Source organism: Ostrinia nubilalis, chromosome 25 (assembly GCF_963855985.1).
Source record: "Ostrinia nubilalis chromosome 25, ilOstNubi1.1, whole genome shotgun sequence".
In the NCBI taxonomy this organism is placed as follows: Eukaryota; Metazoa; Arthropoda; class Insecta; order Lepidoptera; family Crambidae; genus Ostrinia; species Ostrinia nubilalis.
The window spans coordinates 4,899,585-4,912,947 of NC_087112.1; the positions used below are offsets into that span (position 1 = coordinate 4,899,585).

Consider the following 13,363-nt stretch of genomic DNA (forward strand, 5'->3'; position numbering starts at 1 on the left):
TCCTTTTAGGTGCTATACTTGGGACGTGTAATAAGTGCCATTAAAAAGGGCATAAATACTAGTAAATGCCTGGTGACAGATAGACAGATAATACAGTCTTACTAATCATCGTCACCATCAATTCAGCCATAGGACGTCCACTGCTGAACATAGGCCTCCCCCAATTATTTCTACAATGATCTTTAAGATTCTAATGCCCGTATTCACCTCCGATCTCTAATTTTTAAGGGACCCCGTAAAAATTTTGACTGAATGTATTGATTTGTGTAATATTTTTATAAGGTAAATCGTCCTAAATACGTCACAGTAAACTCTTTCACTTTCCACCAACCCATAAATAGCACAAAATCAAACGCTCTCCCCGATCCCCATAATTCGGGGACTGATCCCCGAAATATGGGGTTATAAAAAATACGTATTAACGTGAGATACGGCCCGATAGATTGCGTCGTATCGTCATATTGACGTTTTGGTTTGCCATAGACAAGTTTTGAATAGACAGGGCAGAATTTTTGAATATTTTTGGTACCTTTTTGACCTCGTTCACCATCTGCGAGTAAGTGTAAGCTACCCGTTGCTTAAAGTCACGAAAAGCAATTCATCGAATTTCACTATCTCTGAATAACGCTATTTAAATAATTATTAAAGTAGCATGTAACTTATTTGTAGCTTCTACTATTAACCTTTAACCGACGACGTGATTTTTTTGTCACGCCGTCTGCGACGTGCGGTCTGTGGGACCGCTATACTGTTTACTCAAAAAGTAATAATTTTTTGTATAAGAGTATATTGGTTTTATATTTTTTGAGAACATAATAGTATTACAAATAAACATACGTATAATTTGTGAGGAATCAATGTATATTATTTATTTAAATATGGCTAAAACTTTTTTGACCCTTAATTTCATTGAAATTACACTAGAGCTCCATAATACCTATATAACTTGTAAATTTTAATCAAAGCAAGAAAAACTATACTCCTTCCTAAATATAGTGAACATAATTAATAAAATAAAAATAAATGACACGTACATCACATGCACAAAAAAATTTTGACGTAGGGTAAACATTAGGCACAATCAGGACATTATTTTTTACCGCATGCCAAGCATTTTCGGAATGCATAGGTAACACCTGTAAGATAATTTCGTTTTCAATTTAGGTGGACTAAAATGTACGTCCTTTTTGCAGCTGGTGCAATGACATCAGGCTGATTTGGCATGTCAGAGCCTAGAATAGATGTCACTGTTTGCTTTACTACCCGTTTCGCGGTATTTTTTTACAGACTACCATCTTTTATATAATAATAAGTCCTAATATCAATATATCATTAGGAAATGTCTTTTGCTAGGTTGTGGTGGCCCAGGATCCATCAATTTTACAAAAAATGAGTCGTCTAAAACAAAAACGCATGTTTTAGTATGGTACAAAAAAGTCACGTAGTCTGCGACGTGCGGTCCCACAGACCGCTGTTGAACTTTAAATCGAATTATCTTATCAAAACTGCCCTTATCGATGTAACCACTACCTGTAATCGCGTATGGGCAACTAAACTCGAAGGTACTGAGACGCTCGGGACACGGGAGTAAGTAGAACATTGCAATCCAGAAATTTCAAAAACCGGAGCGGTCTGTGAGACCGCACGTCGTCGGTTAAAGGTTAAGTAGGTAATGATGATGTAAATGTTTGAAGATTCTCTACCAATTATTATCGATTTATTTCATTCAGCACACGAATAATAATGTTTAGTTATTAACAAAATAAATATGCTTTCTCCTTGCTGTGAATTTGTGAAGTAGTACTAAATTTTAAATTGCCATGTAAATTGGTATGAAGAACAATAGATGACAGGTAATAGAACAGGAAATAAACTTTATTAAGCCGAGTCTATGGATTAGTTACTCTATGGACAGCGCCTTAATAATAGGTTATTATTATTATAGAGATTTATGATAGAAATCATTATTACAATGCATTTATGGATATGGCTTCACATTGTACTGGTATTAGTTGTCTTTTTCATTTTCATATAAGAACGGATAAAGTAATGGAATAATTGAGAATCAGTGACGTCACTCCTTCAGGAAAAGAAATATTTTCTAAAAATAATCACAAGTTCGCTAGTCGGAACCGGTTTGAACCGCTCCGAACCGGATTTCTCCAGGATTTTCCGGATATTCTAAAACTCTGCGAATACTAGACACCTTGGGATTTAATGAACATAATTAGTTAAAGCACAGTCCTTAGTAAGGCTAATTAGGTAATGCATACTCCACTTCCGTATGTTTACGAGTGTGTGGCGCAAAAATAACCGTATATTTTTAAGTTTTTAAGACGAATTTTCCAAGTAACGTTTAGTTATTTGCTGCAAATTCTTTAGCTTTAGGAATTTAAAGCGATTAACACAGTTTTTAAAGTGGTTAAAAAGGTGTTAAACATGTTGTGTAATTTTATGGTTTGAAATGAATTAGGTTTAGCTGTTAACGTTTATTTAAAGGAAAATACATTAAAAATATATTATGAGACTTCTGTCTAAGCGAGTACTAATTATATTACTTTAGTATTTTACCCGTAATGTGGTTCAGAAGGTAGAAAAGTAACAGAAAGAAAACAATAGTTAGAAAGTACTAAATTGGTACTAAATTAGTATTAAATAAAAACTCTTTTTTAACTCAAAAGGAAAAAAAACTTGCGAAAAAATACACGCAGCGCAATGACATAGCTTAGCCACTTGAGAAAATATGACTTTTCTGTACCACAATGCAGACTAACTAGGTCAGGAGCTCGCTGGCTCGACTGTACCAGGGTTGTCAACATGCCAATTTTTTAACAAGGAAGTGAAAAAAGGAAGTGTTTTTTTGAGATAACAAAATATAGGAATATTGAATGTTTAGTGACGAATGTTGGCTAAGGGGTTAGATAAAAGATCGAAATTGCTTTATAATTCAATATTGGTTCTTCAGAAACTTCACTGTGACGTCTTTCACATAACATGTTATTGTAATCAGTAATAACGTTAACATTTTTGAATTCTATGAACAAAAATTAACGACAATTAAACGGCATTACAATTTTTATCCCACTACACCCTCTTTATTAGTAACTTGATGAGAAATTGTTGTCGTCCAATCCAAATGCCTATTTTGGGAGGCAGAAGAATGACTCAAAATTGTGATACTAGTCTTTTTTCTTGCAATAAAGTTATTAAAGTGTAAAAGTTATGTCATTTAGTCTCTATTGCAGGAACACATTTCTCAGGGCCAAATGGAGGATTTGGATTAAATGAGCATAATAATATTGTCCTTTTACTGAGAGCTGCCAACCCTATGCAGTGTTGATTATGTTATATTGTGCGAGAGTGTACGAGTTTCAGCGCCGCCATGGGCTTATGTGAATATATGAGTATTTTGGGAAAGGTGCTATGGAAATTATGGAATCGAATTTCGTTTGTATAGCCTACTTTTCCTGGGGAATTTACGTCAATGTAACTCTCTGTGTCAGAAATAGGATTGTGTCTTTAGGTACGTTTAATGTACTCTTAACGTATCATATGAGACAGGATATTAGATGATTGTGTATTAAAGAATGACATCCATGTAATAATCGCTTTCGAAAACGATTCGATAGTCTCATTTATGTATCGTTTTATTTAACGGCTTTAAGGAATCGATTACATTCTCTAGAAAATCAGTTTTCACACCCCAAAAACCAATGATAAAAGAATAGTGACATATTGTTTGTCAATGTCAGACTTTTTACTGTCATAAAAAATGTACTCGTGGAAAATGTCATCAAAACACATCAAACTACACTTAAAGAGTATTAATTCTTTGAAAAAAATATTTATATTTTAAAAGCACCAGTGAATTTCCACAGCAAACGCACGAGTCTTAAAACTCCGTCGAACGACTGCTAAGTCCCTGAGTCGTAAGTGGCCTGTCAGACTGAGAGGTGACAGCCCTAGCGGCTTGATTATGAGGTTGTGTGAGTGTACACACAACGGTACATTTTGGTAAACATTAGTACCTTGTGTGTTTGTAATAAGGGTGATTATTCAACAAAAATACTTAATGTGCTCTCAGTTATGGGTGTGGGATGGGCTTATGGATGGAAAATATTGGTATTTTGAGAAATTGCAAATTATTTGCAATGGAATGTTTTTTCATCAACATAAAGGCAGTCTACCTACATATAAAATACATACCCTACCTACAAATACCCTTTGAACTTTCTTAATGAGGTTTTTTAAAGAAGTGATTTTTTCTATCAAAATAATACTTTGCAACTGATTGGTTTAATTTTATTTCAATTTTACGTCACAGGAACTTTTAGCTAGTCATTTTAACCACAAAATTAACTATCCTAACTGCATTTGAATAAAAAAGCTATCCACTAAGTGTAGCTTGAATTAAAAGCAGCTATAAACTGAGCCAGCTTAAAAATATTTATTTTCCAGTAAAGTGCTTTAGTCAAGAAAAACTGTGCTACATTTTAGGAAAGTTTTTCTTCCACAAAAATAATGACACTAAGGATATTTAGTTTGACCCACATAGCTAGCTGACCGAAATTAGGTCATACCTCAATTTGCTAAGGTAGGGTAAATGCACAATAGATGGTCATGTGGTAGGTTAACTCTTAAGTCATCATCATCATCATCTCAGCCATAGGACGTCCACTGCTGAAAATAGACCTCCCCCAATGCTTTTCATGTTGCCCGGTTGGTACTGGCCTGCGTCCGGAAAACTCTTAAGTGGTCAAAACTTATTATAACATACTATCAGGGTATTATTTACCTAAAACAATCACACTGAGAATAAATATTTTTCCACTGTTTGACAGTAAACCTGATCCAATACGCGTCATTTTACCCTGTAGTGGTATAGTGCATTTTACTTTTCAACAATAATGATCTATTATTATGCCTTTTTAAGTAGTTTGAAACTAAATGGTGCAGTTTAAAATGAAAAAAAAAAAAAAACATAAGACCTACTGGATTAATTTTATTTGCTTCTCACTGCGCACAAGCGCAAAGTCTCCAGTTACGTTCCGGGGTCAAGCAAAGTTTGTTAATTATCTTTGAGATGTCATCAGTAAATCATGGTGGCCATTATACTAAGTAGCGAGTTTAGTTGTTGTCGCACGCTAGGGCAAGTTACACTATTTTACTATAACTTACAAATTATTAAGTTAAACGTATCAAAAGTACTTCTTAAAACGTGTGTAGGCAAGTTTTTATCTGTCTAGTTGCCATGTAAATATCTGTGGGCTAAGTGTCAATTTACATCAAACGCGCTCACTAGTGAGCGCGTCAAAAAATTACATTATACAGTGTGTCCGGGCATGTAGTGATCAAACTTTAAGGGCGTAATTTATGGACAATTTTATCGATGAAAATACTTCAAATTTGGGGCTTGACCCATTTCTCGCAAAATTACAAGGATTTAAGTTTTGAATTTTAAGTTTTCACCTCTTCCTTCAAAAACAAGTGATAGTGTATGTAGCTTAACACTAATAAGCAAAAAATTTATATCATGCGATAGCCAGTAAAATTATCTATTAGCAGAAGTAGAAAACAGATACAAGTTTCATACATTTTAAGGGAGTAAGAATGGATTTAATTAGAAAAAAACATGACTTTTTTCACTTCTTTTTCAGTTATTTTCCCACACAAGAAAAGCCAGGTCGTTGAGGTATGTTTTATTTGCATTGTATTATTAGTATTTGAGCTATTCTACAAAACGAATGTAAATTTATTAGTCTACGTCTATTAGTTTCGACGTAATTGTTGAACAAAGATATCCCTTCCCAGCGGTTTCCATAGTAATCGGAATAGGTTGTGTGATTATTTCAGGCAGTGCATTTTCGCATGTCACGTGCTCTATGGAAACCGCTGGGAAGGGTAATCTTTGTTCAACAATAGCTTCGAAACTAATAAACGTAGACTATTAAATTTACATTCGTTTTGTAGTATAGCTCAAATACTAATAATACAATGCAAATAAAATATACCTTAGCGACCTGGTTTTTCTCGTGTTGGAAAATAACTGAAAAAGAAGTGAAAAAAGTCATGTATTTTTCTAATTAAATCCATTTTTACTCCCATAAAGTGTACAAAACTTGTGTCTGTTTTCTACTTCTACTAAAAGATAATTTTATTGGCTATCGCATGATATAAAATAATTGCTTATTAATGTTAAGCTACCCACGCTTTCACTTGTTTTTGAAGGAAGAGGTGAAAACTAAAAATTAATAACTTAAATCCTTGTAATTTTGCGATAAATGGGTCAAGCCCCAAATTTGAAGTATTTTTATCGATAAAATTGTCTCTAGATTTCGCCCTTAAAGTTTGATCACTACATGCCCGGACACACTGTATGTATGACGGATTGTACAGCGCCCCTAGCGGGAAACGTTCAAAAACTTAAATTTTCATACATACAGTTTGATGTAAACTCACACTCAGCCCACTGTATGAATTTTAGAATTATTTCTGTAAACAATGACAACTTTATTGTCACTTGGATAACAATAGTGACTGCGTTTCTTGCGCTGCTTCTTCTCAGCACTGGCCTATTGAATGTCCCGAAGCAGTGGTAGGGTTAACACCTTTGCTGCGGCAGTAACTTTCTAATACTTTCCATTCCTTCGGTACAAGGTCAGTAAACCTGGTATTAAAACTTACATTGTGGCGGCACAAGGCTTAAAGACCTTGTAATATTTAAGATATATTAATTTTATTTTTGGCTTCATGTTAATAGATATTGTGTTTTTTTTCTTTGAATATTAATAATAATGCATTTATTGACATACACCTGAAGGCGTTCGTGAATAACTTGTTTAGTATAAAAATTATAGCTATATTCAAAATACAAGGCTTATGCACCCTGTACCGCACTGAAGTAGGGAAGTCTGGTGGGTATTCTAGGGATGTGAAATACAAATATCGATAGTTTAAATTAAGTTTTAATAAAAATTTAAAAAAGTAACAAACAAAGATGTTTTAATAATTTAGTCTAAATAGGTATTTTAGAAATAAGACATACGTGCATAAATACTTAAATAAGCTATATTTAAAGAAAACATATTATTTAATGACATTTAGTTACAACTTCAAATGTTTGTCACGAAAAACATTATTTAAACTAGCAATAAATCGTGTAGCAAATTAAATTATAATCAATTTGCAGTTTTGATTTTATTTGTTTCTCTTGACGCCATGTCGACATGTGCGTTTCTTACGAATGCGAGGCAACACTGGCTGCACGAAGCTAGCGTGGGGTGCGGTACCAGGTGCGCAGGGTACAAGGTGCTTCGACCTGGTTTCGCATTGTGAAGACATTTTATTACTTCCGTGCGGTACCAGGTCTAAAAACCTGGTATTAAGGTAGGTACATCATTGGATTCTATTTTAAGAATACATCATAGATATATATTCATCACTTTCCTACACCGAACCCAATTGAAGTTATGCCTTTCGCACGACAAGGAAGACTATGATTTTCTTAGCCGCACGGTAAGCGAGACGTACACAAGGTCTATAGACCTGGTTTCGCACTCAACGTGTTAATATGGGACGTGTAAAAGTGATTAAAAGCCTACTTGCAAAAACGAAAAATGAGTTTTATGAGTTTTTTAACTAGCTTCTGCCCGCGGCTTTGTCATTGTTAATTTATACTAAGTATAGGTCTTTATTTTACTATCTAGAATTTATCTAACTATCTAAGGTTTTCCCTGGGTCACAAAAAAGCCAAAAATCTTTAGACAATGTACATCAGTTCAGTGGTTAAGCGTAAGAATTTAACAAAGTTATTTTCGCATATTCAGCCTTATTATTAAGTACGGATACGGTATTATCATCATCATCACCATCATCATCATCATTTCAGCCATAGGACGTCCACTGCTGAACACAGGCCTCCTCCAATGCTTTCCATGTTGATCGATTGGTTTATTGGTGGATACGGTATCAATCACTAGAAACCCCATATTAATATCACTGAAGAACAAAAATCAGCTAACTTTATTAGCTGGCATTACCTAGTGCCACGATTTCTTCACCTAGTTCGAAAACAAACAATACCTTCTACATCGGTACAATGAATCACGATTGCACCCGTATCCGTAGCGAGAAACAAATGTGTTTTATAAACACAGATAAGAGGGCCCGTATTTATAAAAAGGTCTACTTTTCAAGTGGTCTTAAGAAGTGACCGTGATTAGTCATTTATGACTGCATTTGCTACGTAACAATTAGTTATTATTGCCTGCATTTTTTCTAACATAAGTAGTCAAGTAGTAGGTATTATAACCTAAGCGCGCATCAAGTTAATATCTTTGTTTACTTACAATTAATTAAATTATGCAACGCCAAAGTTTAAAATGAAGTAAAGATTTTTATTTTACCCCTAAAGTAGTTTTTTTTACCTACATCTGATCTGAATCCGTCAAAGTACGAAACTAGAGAAATTGGATGTCAAAAATCGGACTTAGTACGTAAACTACCATACATGGTTTTACGACGACTCCAAACCATTTTTTCACTTATATGGATCGGATTCGGTTTCGACATAGTGCAAAACTCCTATGATGGTGCTTGCCATAAAATGTGACTTGATTAAATTATAAGAGACATGCACCAATAAATCGAGAACTCAACCATTTTAGACGGGTTTATTGTCTCCCTAAACGAGCACCCGTATTTATACTCGTTAATTAATCCAAACTCAAGACACCCTTAGTATTATGTAGATTTCAGTTTGAATATGTAATTTTGTAGGCACAGACTCAGAACCTCGAGACTGGGTCCGGTTGATGAATAAGGCCGAGTTATAGAGTTATTCGCAAATCGTGTACGTGACCGACAGATCGGTTACAGAGTTATGACGTGAGCCAATCTTGAAGGTGCTGTTAGTGGACGGGGTTATGCGAGAAACAACCAGCAAAATAATACTAATATTTAGCAGTGGCAGGGTTTAAGTAATACTGGGACATGTGAAAGCGCTTTTTAAAAGACGCTAATGAGTTTTACAAGTTTTTAATCAAAAAGTTTATGAGGATGAACGGACGTTTGTTAATAATCTTTTACGCAATAGCCACTGCACGGAATGACACTGGTTAAAGTTTTAAAGTCCGTGCAGTTAGCTCGTATACAAAAACTATCAGACACAGCTCTATCTACCAGTCTAGCCGTTTTGAACACACCTCAGTCAGTGTCACATAAAATTGTATTATTTTAACAAACACTTCAATCAATTTATCTGATAGGAATCAGTGACATTGATCGTTATCTACTAGATAATCTATCAGCTACACTGATTGTCACATAAGACATCCACGATAAGTAGAAAAAATGCAACTGGCATTGCATTAGTACCAACATACAATTGTACAAAAAAGCTTAAAATTTTTTACAGTAAAGGTTAATTCCACAATAAAAACCTGGACTTGATCCGTACTCCATCTGACACAAAAACTCGTGCACTCAGATTAATAAACAATACATTGTTTGCACAATAAAATGAACTACAATATTCGCGGTCATAAAGCCCTGATCTGTGCATATTTCGACAACTCATTTTAATTTAAAAACAAACTCAACGACTGCTGGTGGTTTGAATTTGGATTTACGTGAATAAAAATAGTAAGAGCACTTGTACATTTATGTTAAAGGTAGAACAGGACAATTACAAATACGAACGAATAAAAACAGGACAATTATATCGTTTTTAAGGTAAAAGCAGTGCAGCATTAATATTTTTGCTGAGATTGAATTTTTTTAATTTCAATATTGTGTGCCGTCCCGTACAGACAAAAATCAGTAGCTCGCTAGCGTTCGGTTTTTTTTCCAAAAATAAATTCGCTTCCCTATAGTAACTCAATATTTGATATATTTCCCAGTGTGTGGTTTAGTGTTTACACGACCTACCACTCCAGTGCAAGAATAGCCGATGTATTTGGTTCTCTCTTGCATGCTGCGGTCAATAGTGGGTCAGGAGTGCATAGGTGTTGTGGGAAATACCATAAGTTTACCATAAAATGATAGAATTAATATGAAACTGTAATGCTGTAGCGGATAACCAATATTGAATTTTTCAAGTAGGTTAATAGCTAAATGTAATAAAATTGTTTATTATGCACATGTACGGAACCATTGTTGCGTTGTGCAGACGACAGTAGGTACATCAGACTATATTTTTTGTTAGAAAATCGCCTCTATTACTTAGTACTTAAGAGGCCAACGTGTTTACCTTCCGTTACCATTGGATTATTTGAGATATTCTCTGAGATAATTTACAAATTATGATTTCTAAAAACTTTTACATCACAAAAATCACTACGTTGTTAATTTACTAACACGGTTACTTAGTCTTATTTATTTTACAAGTTTGCTGAAGTCTTTTGGCACGATCTAATAACCAAAGTGGGTATTTTAACCCATTTTTGTCAAAATAGGTCAACTCCAATTCAGAACAAAACGGATTAAAAATGAATACAGTTTTTAGAAACGGTTTTGTCTAAATCCTTTTTTAACTCTGTTAAAGTTATAACTTTCTAATACAATAGAGTGTGATAGTAATAGTATTGTATTGTTTGGTTAGCTCTCGCATGACCGCGTCTTGCAACTGGGTCAGTTTCAGGGGTGTGACTTAGTTAAGAATGTTTCAGTGAAAAAAAATAGTGCCATTAAAAATATTTTCTTTAGGTACATAATACAAGACGTACAAGAAAAATATAATGTATTTTTTCTTGTTAAACTCCTTGTAACCTACATTTTAGTAGACAACATTTAAGACCCAGCTTAAGTTGCTCAGAAATCTTGTAACCATTACGGAAAATGTCTGTCCTAATATTTCACACTAATTTCAGGATTTTCTCTGGCAAACTTAGAAAATGATTTGGATAGCTTAAAAACAGCTTAAGTCTTTATTCAGCACTTATTCAGAAAAGTTTATGAAATATGGTTTTAGGGAAAAGCCTTCCGATTTTTTTTATTATAGCACTAGTTTCAGCCCTATAACAAATGAAATAGCCATCGCTTACTTCAGATATAACGTTATTAGTTTCTCATCCCATTGTTTTAAGTATCTTGAGGCAACCCTGGCAACATCCTGCACAGTGCATAGATGTAGGTACAGAGCCGCCATGCTAAATTAATGTTGTAATTGACTTCGGAATACCTAAATATTAGTTTACTGGCTCCTAGCCGAAAATACAGCATGTTATTAAAGTTTATATCCTGGGGATTATGAAGTGCTTTGTGAATATCCAGTTATCCTTGTTGAATAAAGTATACAATGTTTTTAGTTTTAGTTTTCTATGGTAAATGTTTAAATTAGTTGATTTAGTAGATGATTGCGTTCAAATACCAGTTGAAAATATTACAAAGTAACCTAAAAATCTGACCTATTGCTCAAAAACGTGTTTTCTAGCATAGTTCTTTCTCAAAATAAAAGACAAAAACTTACCCTGCAAAAGTGCAATCAGAAATTCCACTTTCCAACTCGGAACTAGAATAGAATCCCAGACTTTGTTGCTCAAATTTAGTGGCAGGGCTAGTAAAAACTTGGCGTGCTGATTACCTCACTCAAAACTGTCCGGGCGAGCGTACCTGAAAAAGACAATGTTTTTGAGTTATGTCATTTTTACACACAACGTCCAATTTTCTTCTTGCTAAGTTCGGATTTATTTTTAACAAGGTAAGTTTTTTATTTAACTTTTTAAAAGTAACAAAGATGTACATCAACCTAGTTTTAAAAAAACATGGTTGTTCATATTTTTAAATTTCATGTGAAAGAAAATAGTAAAAAACTTGGAACGCTGCAAAATCCAATAAAGTATTTAGGTTTCCAACGCAATTTTTATGATATTTTTGGGCGGTTTCGAACGCTTGATAATAAGTTTAGCTGGATTCGATTTCGAGCGGTATTTATAATCGCATCCACTTTTGGATTAAGCACTAACTTTAAAATAGAGCGCTCGGCACTAATAACACTATATGCGACCCGGTGGGCCAAAGAGACCCGGTGGACTGATGACCTAGTTTTTGGGAGATGCAGCCGGTTCAAAACTTTGTAGAGTCTAGCCTCCAGTAGTGAACTTCTACATTGATGATGATACTGACATAAACAAAATGTTGTTGTTTATGATGTCAGCTATTTAGTCCTGCGAAGTCACTGGTGTTATAACCCTGTATATCAGTAGGCAATAATCAGGTAGCAGATGTATAAATGCTTTGCACTACTTTATTAAACTATTTTTTGTAATTTACGCCCGTATTCTCTAACGATGGTTGCTTAAGTGAAACAGCAAATCGAACGCACAGCGTTGAATAGAACTCTGTGTACGTGTGTCACCCTGTGCGTCCACGCGCACTGTGAGAACTCATAGTAATCTTTGTGAATACGGGCGTTATTCAATAAACAAATAACTTGGTATAAAGGCTTTTAACCTCGACTTTTATTAAAACCTCGCCGCCATCTTCAATTCATTTCCCCATAATCCTTATGTTGGGAATCAGCGTGTTTTTGTCCCATAAATCATGTTTTCCCGTCAGTTTGCCATGGCGAAGAAAGAGATGGGAAATAACTCGGCCTTGCTCGAGGCCATGGAGCGATTTTATTATAAAACTCCAGTTGAAAACTGCTTAGGGTACTGTTAACAGTAGGGACTATATTTTCCAAGAAAGAATGGAAGAAAAGTATTTATTTTGTTTTAAAATAGGGTATATACAGCTTTATAAAATGCCACAGCTTTTAGCTTAAGTTGGTGTCGTGTACTTCTTATGTATTGCCAATTATTACCCTCAGAGCAAATTAATAATAACGATAAAAAGTATTAGATAGTTCCATTTTTTTGCGAATGTAATTCTTAATAGAGCCTAAAAAAACTGGGTCAAAGACAAGCACTACACAAATAATTCAAAGAAAAATTCAAAATAAGTAAAAAGATACTGTGGTGATTTTTTGAAATGACACAAAAAGCAGTATTTTCTTTAGTACTCTAGTATCAATCGTCGAAACGAGGCCAATATCATTCAATGCCGCACATCACTATAGCCACGTTATTAAACGCTACCTGAATAATTTATGAAAGAGGGTACACCTAAACTCCGACAAAACAAACCTAACTCTATCGCCCAAAGGAAAAGTCCAATTTGGAACGACAACTCCAGAGCTGTCTTCTCGATCCTTCAGAGATTTGGAAATCAAAGGAGTTAAAAGCTAAAAGAGTATCTTAACTATGTTTACTATTGCCGTTTGAGGGAATGGCCGGAATATATTACCTTTTGTGGTTGTCACAATGTCTACTTACTATTCAAGTTAACTTTAGGGGCAAAATGTCATTTAGAAGGTAGCTGTTTG

At 34.4% G+C, this 13,363-nt stretch overlaps 1 protein-coding gene across 1 annotated transcript in view; it reads right to left on the bottom strand.

Annotated features, from left to right (window-relative positions):
• LOC135084273 (latrophilin Cirl) overlaps positions 1–13,363 on the bottom strand; it is a 418,461-nt gene that overhangs the window by 274,320 nt on the left and 130,778 nt on the right. The gene's annotated exons all lie outside the window — the stretch shown is intronic.